Genomic DNA, 16,646 nt, shown 5'->3' with positions numbered 1-16,646 from the left:
TACGGAGATAGGATGTTGGTAAACTCCGTCTGGTGATCGTGATGACCAAGTTAGTAAAAGTGCTAATACCGAGTAGTTTGAAGCAATGATGTTAATTGCTGTAAGACCTCTATCCATTCGGAGGCCGATAAGCAGGCCCGAGGAAGGTCGGCCCATTGGGCCTTTCGCTGCTGGAGCCAAAAAAAGGTTGTATCCATCAAGTGTTGGTAGTTTAGTCAGCCAAGTTTCCTGGAGACACAGTATGTCAAAGGAGCCCAAGTTTGTGTCACTTGTCGCGGTGAGGTGTTTAAATCCCCTGGTGTTCCAGGAGGCTAGCTTAAGTTCAAGAAGGGTTCTGTTGCAGTTTTTCGACGAAGGTGGAGCGGCGGTCAAGTTCTTGTGTTGCTATTTTGAGCGATGTGATGCTAGGGCTTTTGGGAGCCATGCCCAGAAGCTGGATGAAATTGATTTTTCGTCTGGAGATGATTTTGAAGCATTTTTTTCCCTTTGGATGGTTCTGTTTAGCTTCCTAATGCTTTCTTGTCGTTCTTTGCGGAAGCTAATTTTTTCTTCGGGATTTTCTAAATTTGAATTTGTTCTTTTAGTGTTCGGTGTTGTAGAGGTGTGATGTGAATCGTATTTGGTTTTGTTTGAGAAGGTCACTTTTGAACTGCAATGGAGACTTGGTGGGTCTACTCGATCAGCTAGGTTTTGATGAACCTGTGAGATCTCAGAGTTACGGTATTCTCTTACAACACTGTTGTTTTTTTTCGAGTTCTTACGGGGGGTTCCGGTAGTTTCCCTTATTTTATTTGAGTTTTCTTCTGTTGACGTAATTTTTAACGAGAGGTGGTAGCCCAAACTTAGAAAATCTTTTTTCCGGTCGATCAATTTGTCTTTGACTTTTCTTGAGACGATGTGAAGGTAACACTCAGCTCTTCCATGATGGTGGCTAGGTTCGACTAACCACAAGTCGTCAGACGAAATCATTGTCAGTTTGGGTATGAGATGAATCAGAGTCAGCATACCACCTCTGTTCAAGGTGACTTTGTCTCGGTTTTCTCTTATTTGTTCTAGTTTTAGGATCCATTTCCCCGGTGGTTTGCCCTGTTTTTTTGCCGTTTGATGAGAAGGATTTGTCTTTGGGCCGATGAGCTTTAATGAGTGATGTTTGTTTTTCTTAGGGGAATCCTCTCGCAAGCGTTTCCATGATGAAGTGTTTCGAGAGTGTCGAGAGGAATCTTGTGAGTCTGGAAATTGTTGAGAGTCTGTTGAGAGTCGCGAACGCCGATCTAGGCGGGGTTTGTAGGTGTTGTTTTCTTTTCTTTCGTTCAGAGGAGAGAGGGAGTCTCTATTTTTTTTTTTTGTAGAGAGACCCTTAGCTTTGGCTAACGTTGTTAATAATGGTTCTCTAAAAAGCAATCTATTCAGAAAACCGAGCGAAAGGAACACTCTCCTACATTTCCTTAGCGACCATCCTAAACACACACGTGAAAACCTGCCCTATGGACAATACCTCCGCATTAGGAGGAACTGCACAGAAATTCAAGACTTCTATGATCATGCTCTTGACTTAGACAATAGACTCTCGGAGAGAGGTTACCCGCGTCACATCATCTCCAGATCCAAAAAACGAGCAAGGTTGAGTAACAGAGAAGCCATGCTCACCGGTGAAAGAACACAACACAGGATTCAAAATTAATCTAGAACTACCTCGGTCATCACACATGGCCCCCATGCTTCCCAAATCCGCAAAATATTATCCAAACATTGGGCACTGACAAGACTCAGCCTACCAGATGAACCGTTACCTCGCATGGCCTATAAACGGGCAAAAAATTTAAAAGACCATCTAGTACATACAAAATTTGTACAGCCACCACTGCAACTCGAACTCTGGAACTTGAGAACCACAGTAGGGCATTTCCCCTGTGGTAACTGCACAGTTTGCAGATTTACAAAAAAAAAAAAAATCAAAGATTTCTACATCGGAAACCGGGTGTGGACACTGTACAACCTTACTAACTGCAAGCCCAAGCAAGTTGTCTACGCAATAGCATGCCCCTGTGGCTTACGGTACATAGGTCAAACGCTCAGACCCATCAATGTGCGAATCTGTGAACACAGATGGAGAAAAAGCTGTAAAAAACTAGATGCGCCTCTGGTAGACCACTACATAGAAGCACACCATACTGCTGATGATCTACTATGGTGGATTGTAGATACGGTGAACAACTCTGCCAACAATACAAAATGCCTCCTGACAAATAAAGCACGTTGGATCCATAGGATGGATACTTTTAACAATGGCCTGAACGAGGAGTTTGTAGTTCCCATGTGAAGCCCTACTGGCTTTGATAAGCAGAACCATGAGTTGTCACAACCCAAGAGTTGGAACCCTACGTATAACATCCTACCCACTAGGGTCCGCTCCAACAAATCCCATGATCCAACTATTTTCCTATACCAGATCGGCTCCCTATGCACCAATCTCTATTTATGAGTAGCACATTAGTATAGACCGCCTGCCAGCCAAAGGTCTATATTCTCCTACACACATTGGACCAGCCCGGTCCCTGCCCCATAAGTGAATTGTCATAGGAATCCTGATCTGCCAGAGGTACAGGCACACACCACACAAGTAACAACATAGGGCCTGGACAGCTCACCATCTAGGCATCAGAATACATGTGCCTATCTGCCACGGGGTATGGGAACTTTATTTTAGCCCGGTCCCTGCCCCCCTAGTGAATTGTCACAGGAATCCTGCTCTGCCAGAGGCACAGGCACACACCACACAAGTAACCAAACAAGTAATAACAGAGGGCCCTGATAGCTCACCACCTAGGCATCAGAATTCATGTGCCTACCTGCCACGGGGTATGGGGACTTTATTTTAGCCCAACAGGAACTGCTGTCTTGTCTGCCCTGCGCTCCGCAAGGCAGCTCCATTACACTCCGGAGCACAAGGACCTGTGCGCATGCCCAAACCTGGGAACACTCTCTCCCCCAGATCGTGCGAATTACACACAATGCATCCTACATATCCAGTGCACCCAGTACCAACCGCTCAGGACACGCACGCCCCCCAAAACCACTTCATTTTTAGAACTTTAATTTCAATATCAGGTCCACCGCTAGCTCGAACGACATGGGTCCACCCTAGTCGAACTACACAGACGTTGCCATGACAACGGACCCAGCCGTTGTCTTTAAGCAATCGTCCGTGCATGCTCCAGTATGATCCGCCTCTCTCCGCTTACAGGAGAAGACGCCCGCGGATCACAGACACAGCCACATCTCTGGCAGTTCTATGCGCCAGCAAGACTGATCGGATCATGCAGCGTGATCCACTATGCAAGAACTCATGGATCTTCAGGGCCTTTCTCTTCATACACACCTTTGTATGTTCTTTTTAAATATCTGCCACCTGGCCCCACTTTAAGACCAACAGACGTAATATGTCTGCTGTCTGCTTGCGTCTCCACCAGCACACGGGACCCTGCTCTTGGGTGAATTTTGATGCCTTTTTAACACTAGGTGCAGAACCTCCGGTTAACAGCTATTAACCAGCTATACTTCGAGTACTAAACACCAGCTCTTCCAGAGGTAAGAACCGACAAACATGTTATGGGAAACATTTCAACCCTTTTGGGTGTAAAATCTGCATAAATAACTTCCACTGCCTCTAAGCTCTATCCACCCTGTTGAGCTTCTCAATTGAAAAACCTGGTTGTATCTCTAGGGTCCTCCTGCCCCGCCCATACTAACTAGATACATTATTCTTTAATCGACAGGCAGTTGTAAACACCACCTGCCATGGTACTTTATCTGGGACAAGTCATATCCCACAGGCACCACCTGCAGTAGTCAACTCACAAAACTCCTGCAACTTTTGTTCAAAATAAAAACAGTGCACAGCACGGCCCCACCACAGGAAGTCTGCAATTCCAATTCTAAGACTACACCTCTAAAGTAACCCTGGTCAATATTTCAAGGCGAGTATAGAGGTGACCCTCTTTTTTGTAAATAAAAACCTTGTAGCTTCTGTCTAGACCTTTCTAGAAAGAAACAGGAATTACAGATATGTACCTAAATCCACTAATGACATTTATTTGTATCTGCTTGTTTTTCTCGTCTTTCCTCCCTTTCCCTTTCCCTTCCCCCATTTAGGAGACTGAGGTCCTCGTTCTTGCCCCGAAGAAGGCTGAAATATTTATTGCTGCCAATCCCGGCCAGCCGAAACATGTCACAGAGCTTGACTTAACCACATTAATCCTTTTTTGTTTCTTTGTTTACTATACTGTGGTTAACTACTCTAGGAAGCTCTTTTACGACTATTCTGCAACATAGGCAAACACGTCGGCAGATTTGGCAAAGTTTTATACAATCAGATATGATCAGAACTTGATCATACACACAAATTAGCATTTACCCTTCTATGTAACCACCTACATGATTTAATCCTAACCTATGTGGGGAATTGTTGGTACATACTAGTGGTAGACAAAAAATATCTAATTGTTTCTTGACTTTTTTCTATATTGCTCTTACTGCACAACCATTTTATGTAATTGCCTTAATGTGGATTCTGTTCAATAATGTTTTTACTTTTTATATTTACTTAAATCTTTCCCTTTTACAAATTCATGAATATTTTAAATAATTTCTATGTTGAAAATAAACTCTCATAATTTTGAAGACATATCTGTACTTCTCTTGTTTTCCCTCTCCCTTGATGACTCAACTTTTGAGCATTCGTATTGGTCTCTTCTAAATACCTATGACTAGAACCTCCAAATAACTTGGTGTATACATGTGGATTTGCCCTTCTCTCTTGTTTGAATACTACACTCTGATGTACCCATAGTCATTATTTCTAATATTGTTGGAAAGTAAGGGCTAAACAGTGCTCAAATATAAAACTCTGCACACATAATAGCTCAAAAAACTTCATACACTAGCAAAATGTTCCCCAACTTTCAGTACTGCTCTATTACCACATCAGCCAATTAAACCCAGTTTGTATGAGTGATGATCTGGTATACGGTTCAATTACAAATAATATTGAATCAGCCTTTCATCTAAACTTGGAGAAATTCATCAAACATTTTTCACAGGGAACTGAAACATTTGACAGGCTGATTTGCACTATGTATGCTTTCCAGTCTCACATATATCCTATCATCTACTGGCTTCGTCATAGCTTTGGGAGAGATTACAGACTATGTATGTACACATTTATTGCATACAAGTTGTTCTTGAAACTTGTGCAGAGTTTAAACCAACTCTGCTAAGGGAGTGTCTCTAGCAAAGTGGTCCCCTACTATTAAGCTCTCCCACCCAAAAAAAAAAAAAGAAAAACAGACAAGGGTCTTCTGAGATCAGGCAGAGGTGCAGGGATTCACCGGGACTTCGGTGGAGTTGGTGCTGGTCAGCTGCAGGGGCAGTCTTAAAGTGGTCAACTGGCTGCTCTTCCTCATAGAAAACCTGGCTCCAACGATGATATGTCGAATAGCTGCAGGAGCCCTGCTTTTATCCAAGATTTGGGTTGGGAGTATACCCAAACCCACCAGTAGTAAGGCTCTGCACCATTCAAACTGGAAGTGGCTATCCAATGATGGATAGCCACTAGCCACAACATCAGCCCAGCAACAGACAATCAGTTACCTTGATGTGCACTTGGATCAGACAGTCCTATCCCCCACATCATGTTCACAAACAGACCACACCCTTTGCCAGCAAAAGTCTTAGTTACTTACCTGTAACTGTATTTCTCCAGCATTGGTATCTTTCATAGATTCACATGCTTGAATATTCCCCGTCGTCAGACCGGGCATTCTCGGTGATTGAAATAATTATAATTTATTTTAAAATATACATACATTATTTCCATAGAAATAGGAGTGTAGATAGCCCATTATGGTCTATGATCCATTCACTTGTTTAGTCCCTCCACCTCACTTTGGTCCTTTATGGCCCTAACCAATGAGGTGGCAGGACTTAAGCTCCGCACCAGTCAGCCATCTTCAGATTTTGAACCGTAGAGACTACAGTATGATGGATGCTGAGCGTAGGAGCAGCCTCTAGGGGAGGCAGGTGGGCACATGTGAATCTATGAATGATGCCAATGCTGGAGAAATACAGTTACAGGCAAGTAACTAAGACTTCTCCAGCATTGGATCTTTCATAGATTCAGATGCTTGAATAGAATACCAAGCAGATAAAACATGCCCCCATCATTTATACATAGATATGCAGAAAAAGACTTCTGCGAGCCTTTGCCATACAGCAACACAAAGGTTACATACCTAGGGAAAGGCGGGAGGAAAGCTGATACTACCTTATACAAAGAGGTGGCGGACCACTGCCTGGCCAACTGCAGATTCTTTGTTGGCATCTTCTTTCAGGCAGTAACGCTTGGCGAACGTGTAGAGGCTCTGCATATGTCCTTCAATGCTACCCCCTGCTTGGGACGCCGCTGAAGCTGCTCTCCCTCCGGTGGAGTGAGCCGAAGGAGGCCTGGTGAGGGGTTTGCCTTTAGACTGGTGACAGTGGGTAATACATTGAGAAACCCAATGTGCCAAACTTTGTTTTGAAATATGCAGACCTTTAGTGCGGCCAGAAAAAGCAATGAACAATCTGTTGGAGGAGCGGAATTCCTTAGTTCTCTGTAAGTAAAACTTTAGAACCCTCGCCACAACTAGTGAATGCAAAGTTCTCTCTGCATCAGAGGTGTGATTCTGGAAGAAAGTTGGGAGAACAATGCGCTCCGTGAGAGTCATCTCCGACAAGGTCTTAGGAAGGAATTTAGGATGAGTTCTCAGAATGACACGGTCTTTATGGAACAAGGTAAATGGAGGTTCTGATGATAAAGCTTGCAACTCACTGATCCTCTTGGCAGATGTGATGGCCATCAAGAAAGCCGGTTTCCATGATACAAATTTTATGTAACATCTATGAATAGGCTCGTAAGGTGGTTCCATAGAGCTGTCAGTACCGTGTTTAGGCTCCAGGCTGGGACCGATGTTAGCGTAGGTGGGTAAGTACTCATCAACCCTTTCAGGAAGATCTTAACAGCTGGTTGAGTGAGCCATGACTTTATCTGAATTCATCGTATACGCTGCTATGGCCGATAGATGAACCTTGATAGAGGATATAGAGAGTCCTGTTTTAGCCAAGTACAATAAATAAGGTAGCACTTGTTCTACCGATGCTGTGAGTGGGTTCAATGATGATGTTTCGCACCACTTGGAAAAACAAGTCCATTTCAGGATATAGGTGATCCGAGTAGAAGGAGCCCTAGTTGCCTTGATAATATCCCAGCAATCTGCAGGGAGATCCAGATTCATTAGCGTCCGCTGCTCAGAAACCAGGCCTTGAGAGATTGGCTTGCTGGGTCGTGGTGGAGGACTTTGCGGTTCTGTTGCATCAAAAGCTCCCGATGAGCTTTGAGATGAATCTGGGGGCAAGGGGAGAGGCGTTGTAGGGTTGAGTACCAGATCTGCTGGGCCCAATCCGGCGCTATCAGGATCATTGAACAATTCTGTTCCTTCAGTCTGCGCAGCACTCTTGCTATGAGAGGGTTGGGGGGAAAGGCATAAAAGAATTTCCCTGTCCAATCCACTGAGAACGCATCTCCTATTGACCGATGCTCTGGGTACCTGGAGGCAAATTCGTGGCATTTCTTGTTGGCTTTGGTGGCGAAGAGGTGGATCTGTGGATGACCTCATTCAGAAAATATCTGTTGGACTTCTTTTTCGTCTAGTTCCCACTCGTGAGATGTCGTGTAATGTCTGCTTAGTTTGCCCGCTAGGACGTTGTCCACTCCCGGAAGATGTTCTGCTTTGATTTGAACACTGTGGTGCAATGCCAATACCCATAGCAGATGACAAGATCTCTGACCTCGTGTCTCCATGTTTGTTCGTGTAATGCATGGAGGTCATATTGTCTGTCTGGATGATCACCACCTGCCCGGCTAATACTGGGACGAAGGCTTTCAGTGCCCACCGTATTGGCCTGAGCTCAAGAACATTGATGTGCAGTTGAGATTCCTGGGCGGACCACTTGACCTTGGTTTGGTGGTCCGCTAGGTGAGCCCCCCCCAGCCTGACAGAGAAGCATCTGTCCTGAAGAGAAGGGTAGATGTTGGGGCCTGGAATGGCATTCCCTTTAACAGGTTTTGGAGGTGTATTCCACCATCAAAGTGCCTTGTGTAAGGTCTCTGGTAGCTGTACGGTATCCTCCAATGAACAAAGTGCTTGTTCCCATTGGGGGTCCAGGGCCTCCTGGATTGATCTCATGCGAAGCCTGCAGTTTGATATGATAAATATACATGAGGACATCATGCCCTGGAGAGATTTGAAAGAGCGTACTGTGGTTTCCACTCTGTCTAGGAACCATGAGGTCAAGTGGAGAATAGCTGCTTTTCTGTCTGCTGATGGTCTTACCCTGGGAATGTTGGTGTCGAAGTCCGCACCCAGGAAGAGAACTGTCTTGCTGGGCACTGGGCAGGATTTTGTTTAGTTTATTAAAAAACCTAACCCTTTTAAGAGATTTATTGTTCTCGAAACTGCCAAGCACGTGAATTTGAATGAGCTTGCCCTGATCAACCAGTCGTCCAAATATTGGAAAACTTACGTTCCTGTCCTTCTGAGTTTTACCGCTACAGGTGCTAGACACTTGGTTAAAACTCTTGGTGCTGACTTTAGGCCGAAAGGGAGAACACGGAATTAGAAATGTAACTCCCCTATTGTGAACCTGAATAACTGTCTGGGCAGGGTGAATGGGAATGTGGAAGCAGGCGTTTTCCAAATCTAGAGTGGGCAGGAAGTCGTGCTCGGTTTAGCCAAGGTAAGATGCTTTGCAGGGATATCATCTTGAATTTGATGCGCTTGATGAACTTGTTGAGCGCTCTTAGATCCAATATAGGTCACCACTGACCGTTTTTCTTTTTGATCAGAAAGAAACTGGAGTAGAAGCCTCTTCCCTTCGTTAGTCTGGGATTGGTTTGATAGCTGCATTTAGAAGCAGTTTGAGAATTTCAGACATGACATGTCTTAAAAGATGTACTTTGCGAGGGGTGGGAGCAAAGGATGGAGGTTAACCCAGAAATTCTATGGTGTGACCCTCGCGGATAACCTGTAACACCCACTTGTCCGATGTTATCGATTGCCAACGTTGGAGAAATCGGCTTACTCTTCCCCCCACTGGGGTGTGACGTTGAGGGGGAAGACATGATCTGTCAATTTTGCTTGCTCTGGGTCTTGCTCTGGGTAAAGACACGCCTTCCCCTCCGGGTGTAGCTGCTAGAGGATTGGTGGAATCTGTTGTCCTGGAAGGTGTTTCCCTGTGTTTTTTGGCCTTGGGTGGGACGATTAAAGCCTCTGTATTTGGAGAATGAGCCTCGAAAGGGATGAAAAGATCTACGGTGCTTGTCCTTAATGATGGCTTGAGCTGTGTCCGTCTTTATTCCTTTGAGGTGGTCATCGATTTTCTTACCAAATAAGTCTTGCCCATCGAAGGGCATGTCCAATATTTGTGCTTGGACCTCCGGTCTGAAGTTTGTAGCTATCATCCAGGCTTGTCTCCTCAGTACAGTACTGTGAGCCAGTTGCCTGAAGCCTGATTCCGCCACGTCCACTGCTGCGTCAATCATGATTTGAGGTGGCCTCCCCGTCTATGATCGTTCTGGCTTCTTCCTGGAGATCCGCTGGTAAATGTTTGGTTAGTTTAGACATACGTAGCCATAGCTCGCGGTCAAAACGCGCCGTCATGGCTAGTGCATTGCCCACTCCTATGGTGAGAGACTGACGAGGATACTTTCCTGGCCATGGCCTCCAATTTACAGCCTTTCTTGTTGGAAGGGGCTAATAAGGGAGATGAAGGACTGGCCAACTTCTTTCTGGCTGCCACCGTGATGACAGGCTTAGTATGTCGCCTTAGACAAAGTGGTGCTGTTTCAGGGGCTTTGCATTTCTTATCAGGTCTTGAAACGAGAGCAGGAGTGGATAAAGGTGTAGCCAATATCTTAGAACCAGAGTCCCATATGGTATCAAGAAGAGAGATGGCAGTGACTGTCCTACGTTAGTCTCTGTACTCATAAAGCACTGATATTTTTCTCTTCTGATGCGACTTGTAACTTGAATAGGTCTGCAGCTTTGCCGATAATGGTATGAAAAGATACCAATCGTCCAGTGGTGAAGAATCTCATGGAGAGTCTTTCTTTCTAGGTTTTTCAACTATGTAATCGTCCCATTCATGATAAGTGTAAGGCTCATGAGTAAACTCCCCTTCCTCGGGGTCTGAGAAATCCCTGAAAGGATCCTCTTGCCAATCTGAGACCGATGCGGTCGAAGGCACAATTGTAGGATCTCGAGCAGGTGATTTTAGCCTAGGCGATGATCTTGGAGATGGGACACTTGTCGGTGAAGCACTGAGCATCCTGCTCCTGGATCTGCGAGGGGGCTCAGGTGAACATGCCCTTTTATGTGGCCTACTCCTGGAAGGAGACTCTCTTGGTGTGCTATGTTGAGGCAAGATGTCCCTCTGTGGAGATCTTACCTTCTTCAGTAAGGATGACCTATTCATTTCCGTTTGACGCCTGTTGAATTCGTCAATGATCCTTTGCATCGACTCCATGAGTAATGGATCGTAAGGATTGGCGGGTTCCTCTGTAGTTGGTTGCCAGGGAGGACTGTGTTGCTTGCGGGTGAGAAAAGGTAAATTCTGTGTCTGAAAACTCCTCCTGAAGAATGATGTCTGGGAGTTCTACCATCTCTCTTAAAGGAGATAGTTGTGCTCCTACTGGTTCATGAGTCTCTGATATAGGAGGCACTGTTTTTTCATTGGATGGCGTAACAGTGGCATCTGCGGAGGGTGTTTTGGATTTTGTTTTCTCCATGGACGAAGAAATTGGTGGTGTCGTCGACGGTGTCGTTGTATGCTTCGTCGACGGTGGCTTCATGGTCCTCAATGACAAGGTTTGAAGTGTCGTCACTGTGGACGATATATATTTCGTCGAAGCCTTGGTTGTCGATGGGCCTCTATTGCAATTGCTGCTCGTAGACAGCGGTTCAGTCGCCAATTGCCCCCCTCCCCTGGGTTTTTTTAAAATGCCTCCTTACCTTTGGAGGTGTTTTCTTCCCCAGGATGCCGTTTCTTGTGGTCTCCAGAGCCGAAGGGGGGCGTTTCCACCTTCCTCTTACTTTTATGAGAGGGCGAGGTTCTCCTTTCCACTGAAGAGGCCCTTATCTTTGAAGTTTATCTCTCAGATGTTTTGCTAGAATGTACAGGAGCTGTCTTGGCAGATTCTTCGTCAGAAGATACACCTTTGGCTTTTAAATGTAAAAGAAGTCTTCTGTATCTGTTCTGCGGGTTTTGTTGGAGAAAGTCCTGCAAATGTCACATTTATTGATTTCATGAGGATACAGGCAGTAGATGCATTGCTCATGAGGATCCTTCATGTAGACCAGTTTCTTCATGCACCTCGTGCAGTCCCTGAAAAGGGAAGGCTTTTTGGCAGTTGGAAGTTCAGCCATGTTTTGAGGAGAATTTCACTCGACAAATTCAAGGTGAGAAAAAGTGTTTTCGGAGCACAGAAACACAGAGCAGAGTTTGATCAGGAGATCACAAAAAGATATTTTGAGATATAAATATATCTAACAAAGAGAAAGATTTCGAAAAGCTCGGAGAGCTGGAGGATTCCCTCGGTATGTTAGACTACAGTGATAAATCTGAAGATGGCTGACTGGGGCGGAGTTTAAGTCCTGCCACCTCATTGGTTAGGGCCATAAAGGACCAAAGTGAGGTGGAGGGACTACACAAGTGAATGGCTCATAGACCATAATGGGCTATCTACAATCATATTTCTATGGAAATAATGTATGTATATTTAAACTTTTTTAATCATTATTTAAATCACAGAGGATTCCCAGTCTGACGACAGGGAATATTCAAGCATCTGAATCTATGAAAGATCCAATGCTGGAGAAGCAGCATTTTCCACAGGAAAGGGCATTCCATATATGGCATTCCCTGACCTGAGAAGGCAGGAAGAAGGCCAAACAACAGCACACAAAACCCTTGTGGCATGGCCATTTTAAGGGTTCTAGACACCCTTAGTAGCCTTTTGCACTTAATGCAAACGTGCACGAGATAATTACAACCGATGGAAAACTTTCCGTTGCGACCAGCTCATTGTAGGCACCGTTAAAAAGTAACCAAAACATTACAGAAAATGTTTAAGGAACAAGTTACTTACCTGTAACTATTGTTCTCCAGCATGGGTCTGGCATGGATTCACATGCTCATGAATATTCCCCGTCGTCAGGCTGGGAATCCTTAGTAAAAGAAAAACAGTTTCACGTACAAACCGTATTTCTCCTTTAAACCAATCACTGTCCTCTGGGTCATACTGTCCCCAGCCAATGACAGTCCTTTCCCTAAGACCCTCCTCTGGCAGCCATCTTCAGATTTGGTAAGCACATAAAGTGGCAGCGAGGTAGGAGGGAGGGTTCGCATGTGAATCCATGCTGGCATGGGTCTGGCATGGAACAATAGTTACAAGTAAGTAACTTGTTCCTTCTCCAGCACGGGGTCTGGCATGGATTCACATGCTCAAGAATAACAAATGCATAGCAGTACAACACCACACAACCATGGGAGGTGTGAAGGCTCAACAGAAGTAATTACTCTTACCTCTGGAACAGACTGACCAAGCGAACAGGTTGCGTAGCACTGCTTGGCCGACTCTGGACTCCTCGTTGGTATCCCTGTCGACATAGTAGAGCCTCGTGAAGGTGTGTGTGGACCTCCACGTAGCAGCCCTGCAGATGTCTAGCACAGGCACACCAGAGAGGAACGCCGTTGTCGCAGCGATCGCTGTGGTGGAGTGGGCTCTCTGACAGCCGGGCAGCAGTCGGTTCGCCAACCGATAACAGTGTGTGATGCAGACGGATAGCCACCTTGAGATGGAAGCCTTGGACAAGACCTTCCCATGGTTCACAGTACCAAAGTTCACGAACAGTTGAGAAGTCTTCCGAAAACTCTTTGTGCGTGTCATGTAGAACTTCAGGGCAAGAGCAACGTCCAGTGAGTGCAAGTCGCTTTCAGCTGGTGACAAAGGCTTCAGGAAAAACACAGGCAACACCAAAGGCTTGTTCAGGTGGATTTCCGACAGAACCTTTGGCATGAAAGAGGGGTGCATTCGCAGCACCACCCTCGACTTGTGGAAAGTCAGATATGGCCATTTGCACGACAGGGCTCGAATCTCACCCACCCTCCCGGCAGAGGTGATGGCCACAAGGAAAGCAATCTTCCACGAGAGGAACTTGAGAAGAGCCTGATGCATGGGCTTGAAGGGGGCTCCCATGAGTCTTGTCAGTCCCACATAGAGTTTGCATGGCGGGGCAAGAGCCTTCACAGGCAGGAAAGGTCAAAACAGTCCTTTGAGGAATTCCTTGACGAGACAGTGAGACCAAAGTGAAGATGTTCCTGTAGACCTGGTGTAGCGGGAGATAGCTGCGAGATGTACCTTGATGGAGGCGTGTGCCAGTCCGGCCTTAGCCAAGGATAACAAGTATGGCAAAATCTGCGAGGCTGAGACTCTCAGAGGGGTGATCTTCTGAGACCGGCACCACTTGTGACAGTAGCACTTCAAAGTTGACGATGCTCTGGCCTTGGCAAGGACCGCCCTGCAGTCCGCTGGCAACTCGTATCCTCCAAACTCAAGGGCTGCAGGAGCCACGCCCTCAGGTTCAGCAATCCTGGGTCGTGATGCAGGATTGCGCCGCCTCCTCTGGTGAGAAGATCCGGGACTACTGGCAGTTTGATCGGAAGCGACACAGACATGCTGAGAAGGTCCGCGTACCAAATCTGCCTCGGCCACGCTGGGTCGACGAGTATCATCCTGCATCAGCACTGTTCGAGAGCGCTGGGGATCGAGTGCCCCCTGCTTCCTGATGTAGAACATTCAGGTGGTGTTGTCCGTGAAGATCCTCACCACTTAGCACTTTGGAGACGGAAGGGATGACCTGAGGGCCCAGCACACTGCTCGCAGCTCCAGGATATTGATGTGGATGCGAAGATCCCTCTCCTCCGTCAGCTACGTATAGCTTCCTGACACCTGTATCCAGCGAGCGTACAGGAACACCTGAAGAAGTTGCATTTGTAACCTGCAGAGCTGGATAAGGTAGATGCAAGACAACATCATGCCGAGCAGCTACTTGATGGTCCGCACCGTGGCAGTCTTCTGTGACAACAACTGTTGCACTTTCCCCAGAATGGCCGCTACCCTCTCCTCCGAAGGCGACGCTAGGCAGGAGACCGTATTGAGTCTGGCTCCTAGGAACAGCGCGTTCTATGATGGTGTCAAGCAGGACTTTGGATAATTGATGGATAATCCCAGATCCCTCCGAACCTGGACGGTCATCTGTGTGTCAGACAGCTAACACTTGCGAACCAGCCCAGATGAGCCAGTCATCGAGGTATGGGTATATGTGTATCCCCCGTAGATGCAGGTGGGCCGCCACCGGTGCCAAGCACTTCGTGAACACCCTGGGGGCTGACTTCAGGCCGAAGGGGAGTGCCTGAACACCTTGGGGGCTGATTTCAGGCCGAAGGGGAGTGCCTGAACACCTTGGGGGCTGACTTCAGGCCGAAAGGGAGTGCCTTGAAATGGTAGAGCCACCCCTGCACTACGAAGCGTAGGCACATTTGGTACTTCTTGTGAATGGGAACGTGGAAGTAGGTGTCCTCCAGGTCTGGCGACGTCAAGAAATCTCCTTCCAGTTGGCCCAGCACGTGCTGCAACGTCACCATCCTGAATTTTTGGGATTTGAGGTACTTGTTGAGACGTCGCAGGTCCAGAATGGGTCTCTAGCCCCTGGTTTTCTTGTGGACTAAAAAAAATATCTGGAATGGACTCGGGAGCCCCGCAGTAGTCCGATCAAGCTCTATCACCCCTTTTCATAGCATGGCCCGTACCTCCTGCAACAGTTGAGGGATTTTCTGCTCCTGTTGGGCAACCGGAGGGATCCGCAGACAAATGTGCTGAAACTCCAGGGTGTGTCCGTGGGCGAGAGCGTCCAGCACCCATCGGTCGGTGGTGATCTTCTCCCACTGGCTGACGAATACCATCAGCCAGCATCCCACTGGGGTGCACAGGTAGGATCCAGATGTCCTGGCCCATTGAGGGCTGCGTTGGTGCCGGCATCCTGCCTGGAGGCCGACGGCGGCACTGACCACCTCCACGGTAGGCCTGGGAATGGCCTCTGTAGGCTTCCTGGGTCGTGGACCTGGAAGACTGGCGGTACGACGAGGCAAAACCTTTTGCCGATCTGCTCGACTGCCACCTGGAGGAGCGAAAGGAAGAGCAGTGTTGCTGGAGTGTGGCAAGGGCACGGACAGTCTCTGTATCCGCCTTGATGGCCCGTAGGGACTCGTCGACCTTCCCAAAAAGGTGATCTCTGTCGAAACGGCATGTCCAGCACCCTCACCTGGACCTCCTGGCGGAAATCTGTGGCATTTAGCCAGCCTTGACGACAAAGGCAGACGCCGTTCCCCATCTGCCGGATACTCTGTGCCGGAGATGTCCAGCGCCACAGTGATGGCATGGTCCAAAGCCACCTCTCCCTCCTAGAAGAGGGTGATCGCCTCATCTTCTTGTAGCCGGGGAGGAACTCCAGAATCGGGCCCAGCTTGTACTACAGCTCCCTGTCGTACCTGGCCAGGATCGCCAGTGCATTGGTCGCCTTGATGGGGGACTCTGTGGTGTAAAGAATCTTCCTCCCCATGGCAGCCATCTTTTTCCCACTCGCTATCCGGAGGGACTGAGGACGACGAGGAAGGGTTCACCAACAGTTTCCTCACAGTCACCGAAACCACCGAGTCCAGCGATGGTGGCGACCGTAGGCACTTGGGTGCTGACTCCGGTACACAGTACTTCTATAGCCTATCCAGTTTGGCCGGTGCCGTGCAGGGGTTCTTCAAGAGGGTCAGGCCCTCCTCCCACCCGTCGTCCAGAAGGGGTACCACCATGATGGTCTTCCTTTGGGCCTTGCGGCTTTGGTACAGGAAACCCTCCTTGGTCTCCTCGGGCGTAAACTGGAAAAGCTCAGAAAATTTGGTGACCATGGAATGGAACGACTCCACCTCATCCCATAGGGAGGCCCTCGGCTGTGGAGATCCACCTGCTGTAACGATATCGTTGTTGTCATCTGTCGTCGCTGTGGACGTATCCGTCCTGTGTATAGGTCCACCAGGTGGGGGGGGCAGGGGTGGGGGAGAGCCACCCAATGCGGATGTGGAGGCTGAAACCGGGATGTGTTGACGCTTCCTCTTCTTTGCCAGAGGCTGATTGGGGGCCGTAGGAACCGGGCCCTGAAGCATCCTCTTCTGGATCTCCAACACCAAAGGGTCGACAGGATGTCCAAAGATATATCCCTCGAGTGAGCTGGCGTGATCGGAAAACTAGGCCTGCATCGTCGTCGTACTCCCCCCTCCTCGTCCTTGTGGACCGTGTGTAGGAACTACAGATCCTCATCGCCTGTGGACGAAACTTCCATGGCTGGCACGCGGCCTGGACCTGGTCTGGCCCCCCCACGTTCCCCTTTTTTGCACCCTGAGAGGTTGGAGCCGGGCTCAGAGACGGCATCCTCTTCTCTGGC

General features: G+C 47.7%; 1 protein-coding gene across 4 annotated transcripts in view; it reads right to left on the bottom strand.

The window, feature by feature from the left end:
• LOC138492065 (PH and SEC7 domain-containing protein 1-like) overlaps positions 1-16,646 on the bottom strand; it is a 1,158,039-nt gene that overhangs the window by 124,298 nt on the left and 1,017,095 nt on the right. The gene's annotated exons all lie outside the window — the stretch shown is intronic.

This window comes from Ambystoma mexicanum, chromosome 10 (genome assembly GCF_040938575.1).
Source record: "Ambystoma mexicanum isolate Mex_15411 chromosome 10, UKY_AmexF1_1, whole genome shotgun sequence".
Taxonomy (NCBI): domain Eukaryota; kingdom Metazoa; phylum Chordata; class Amphibia; order Caudata; family Ambystomatidae; genus Ambystoma; species Ambystoma mexicanum.
This window is presented reverse-complemented; position numbering and strand designations above follow the sequence as displayed.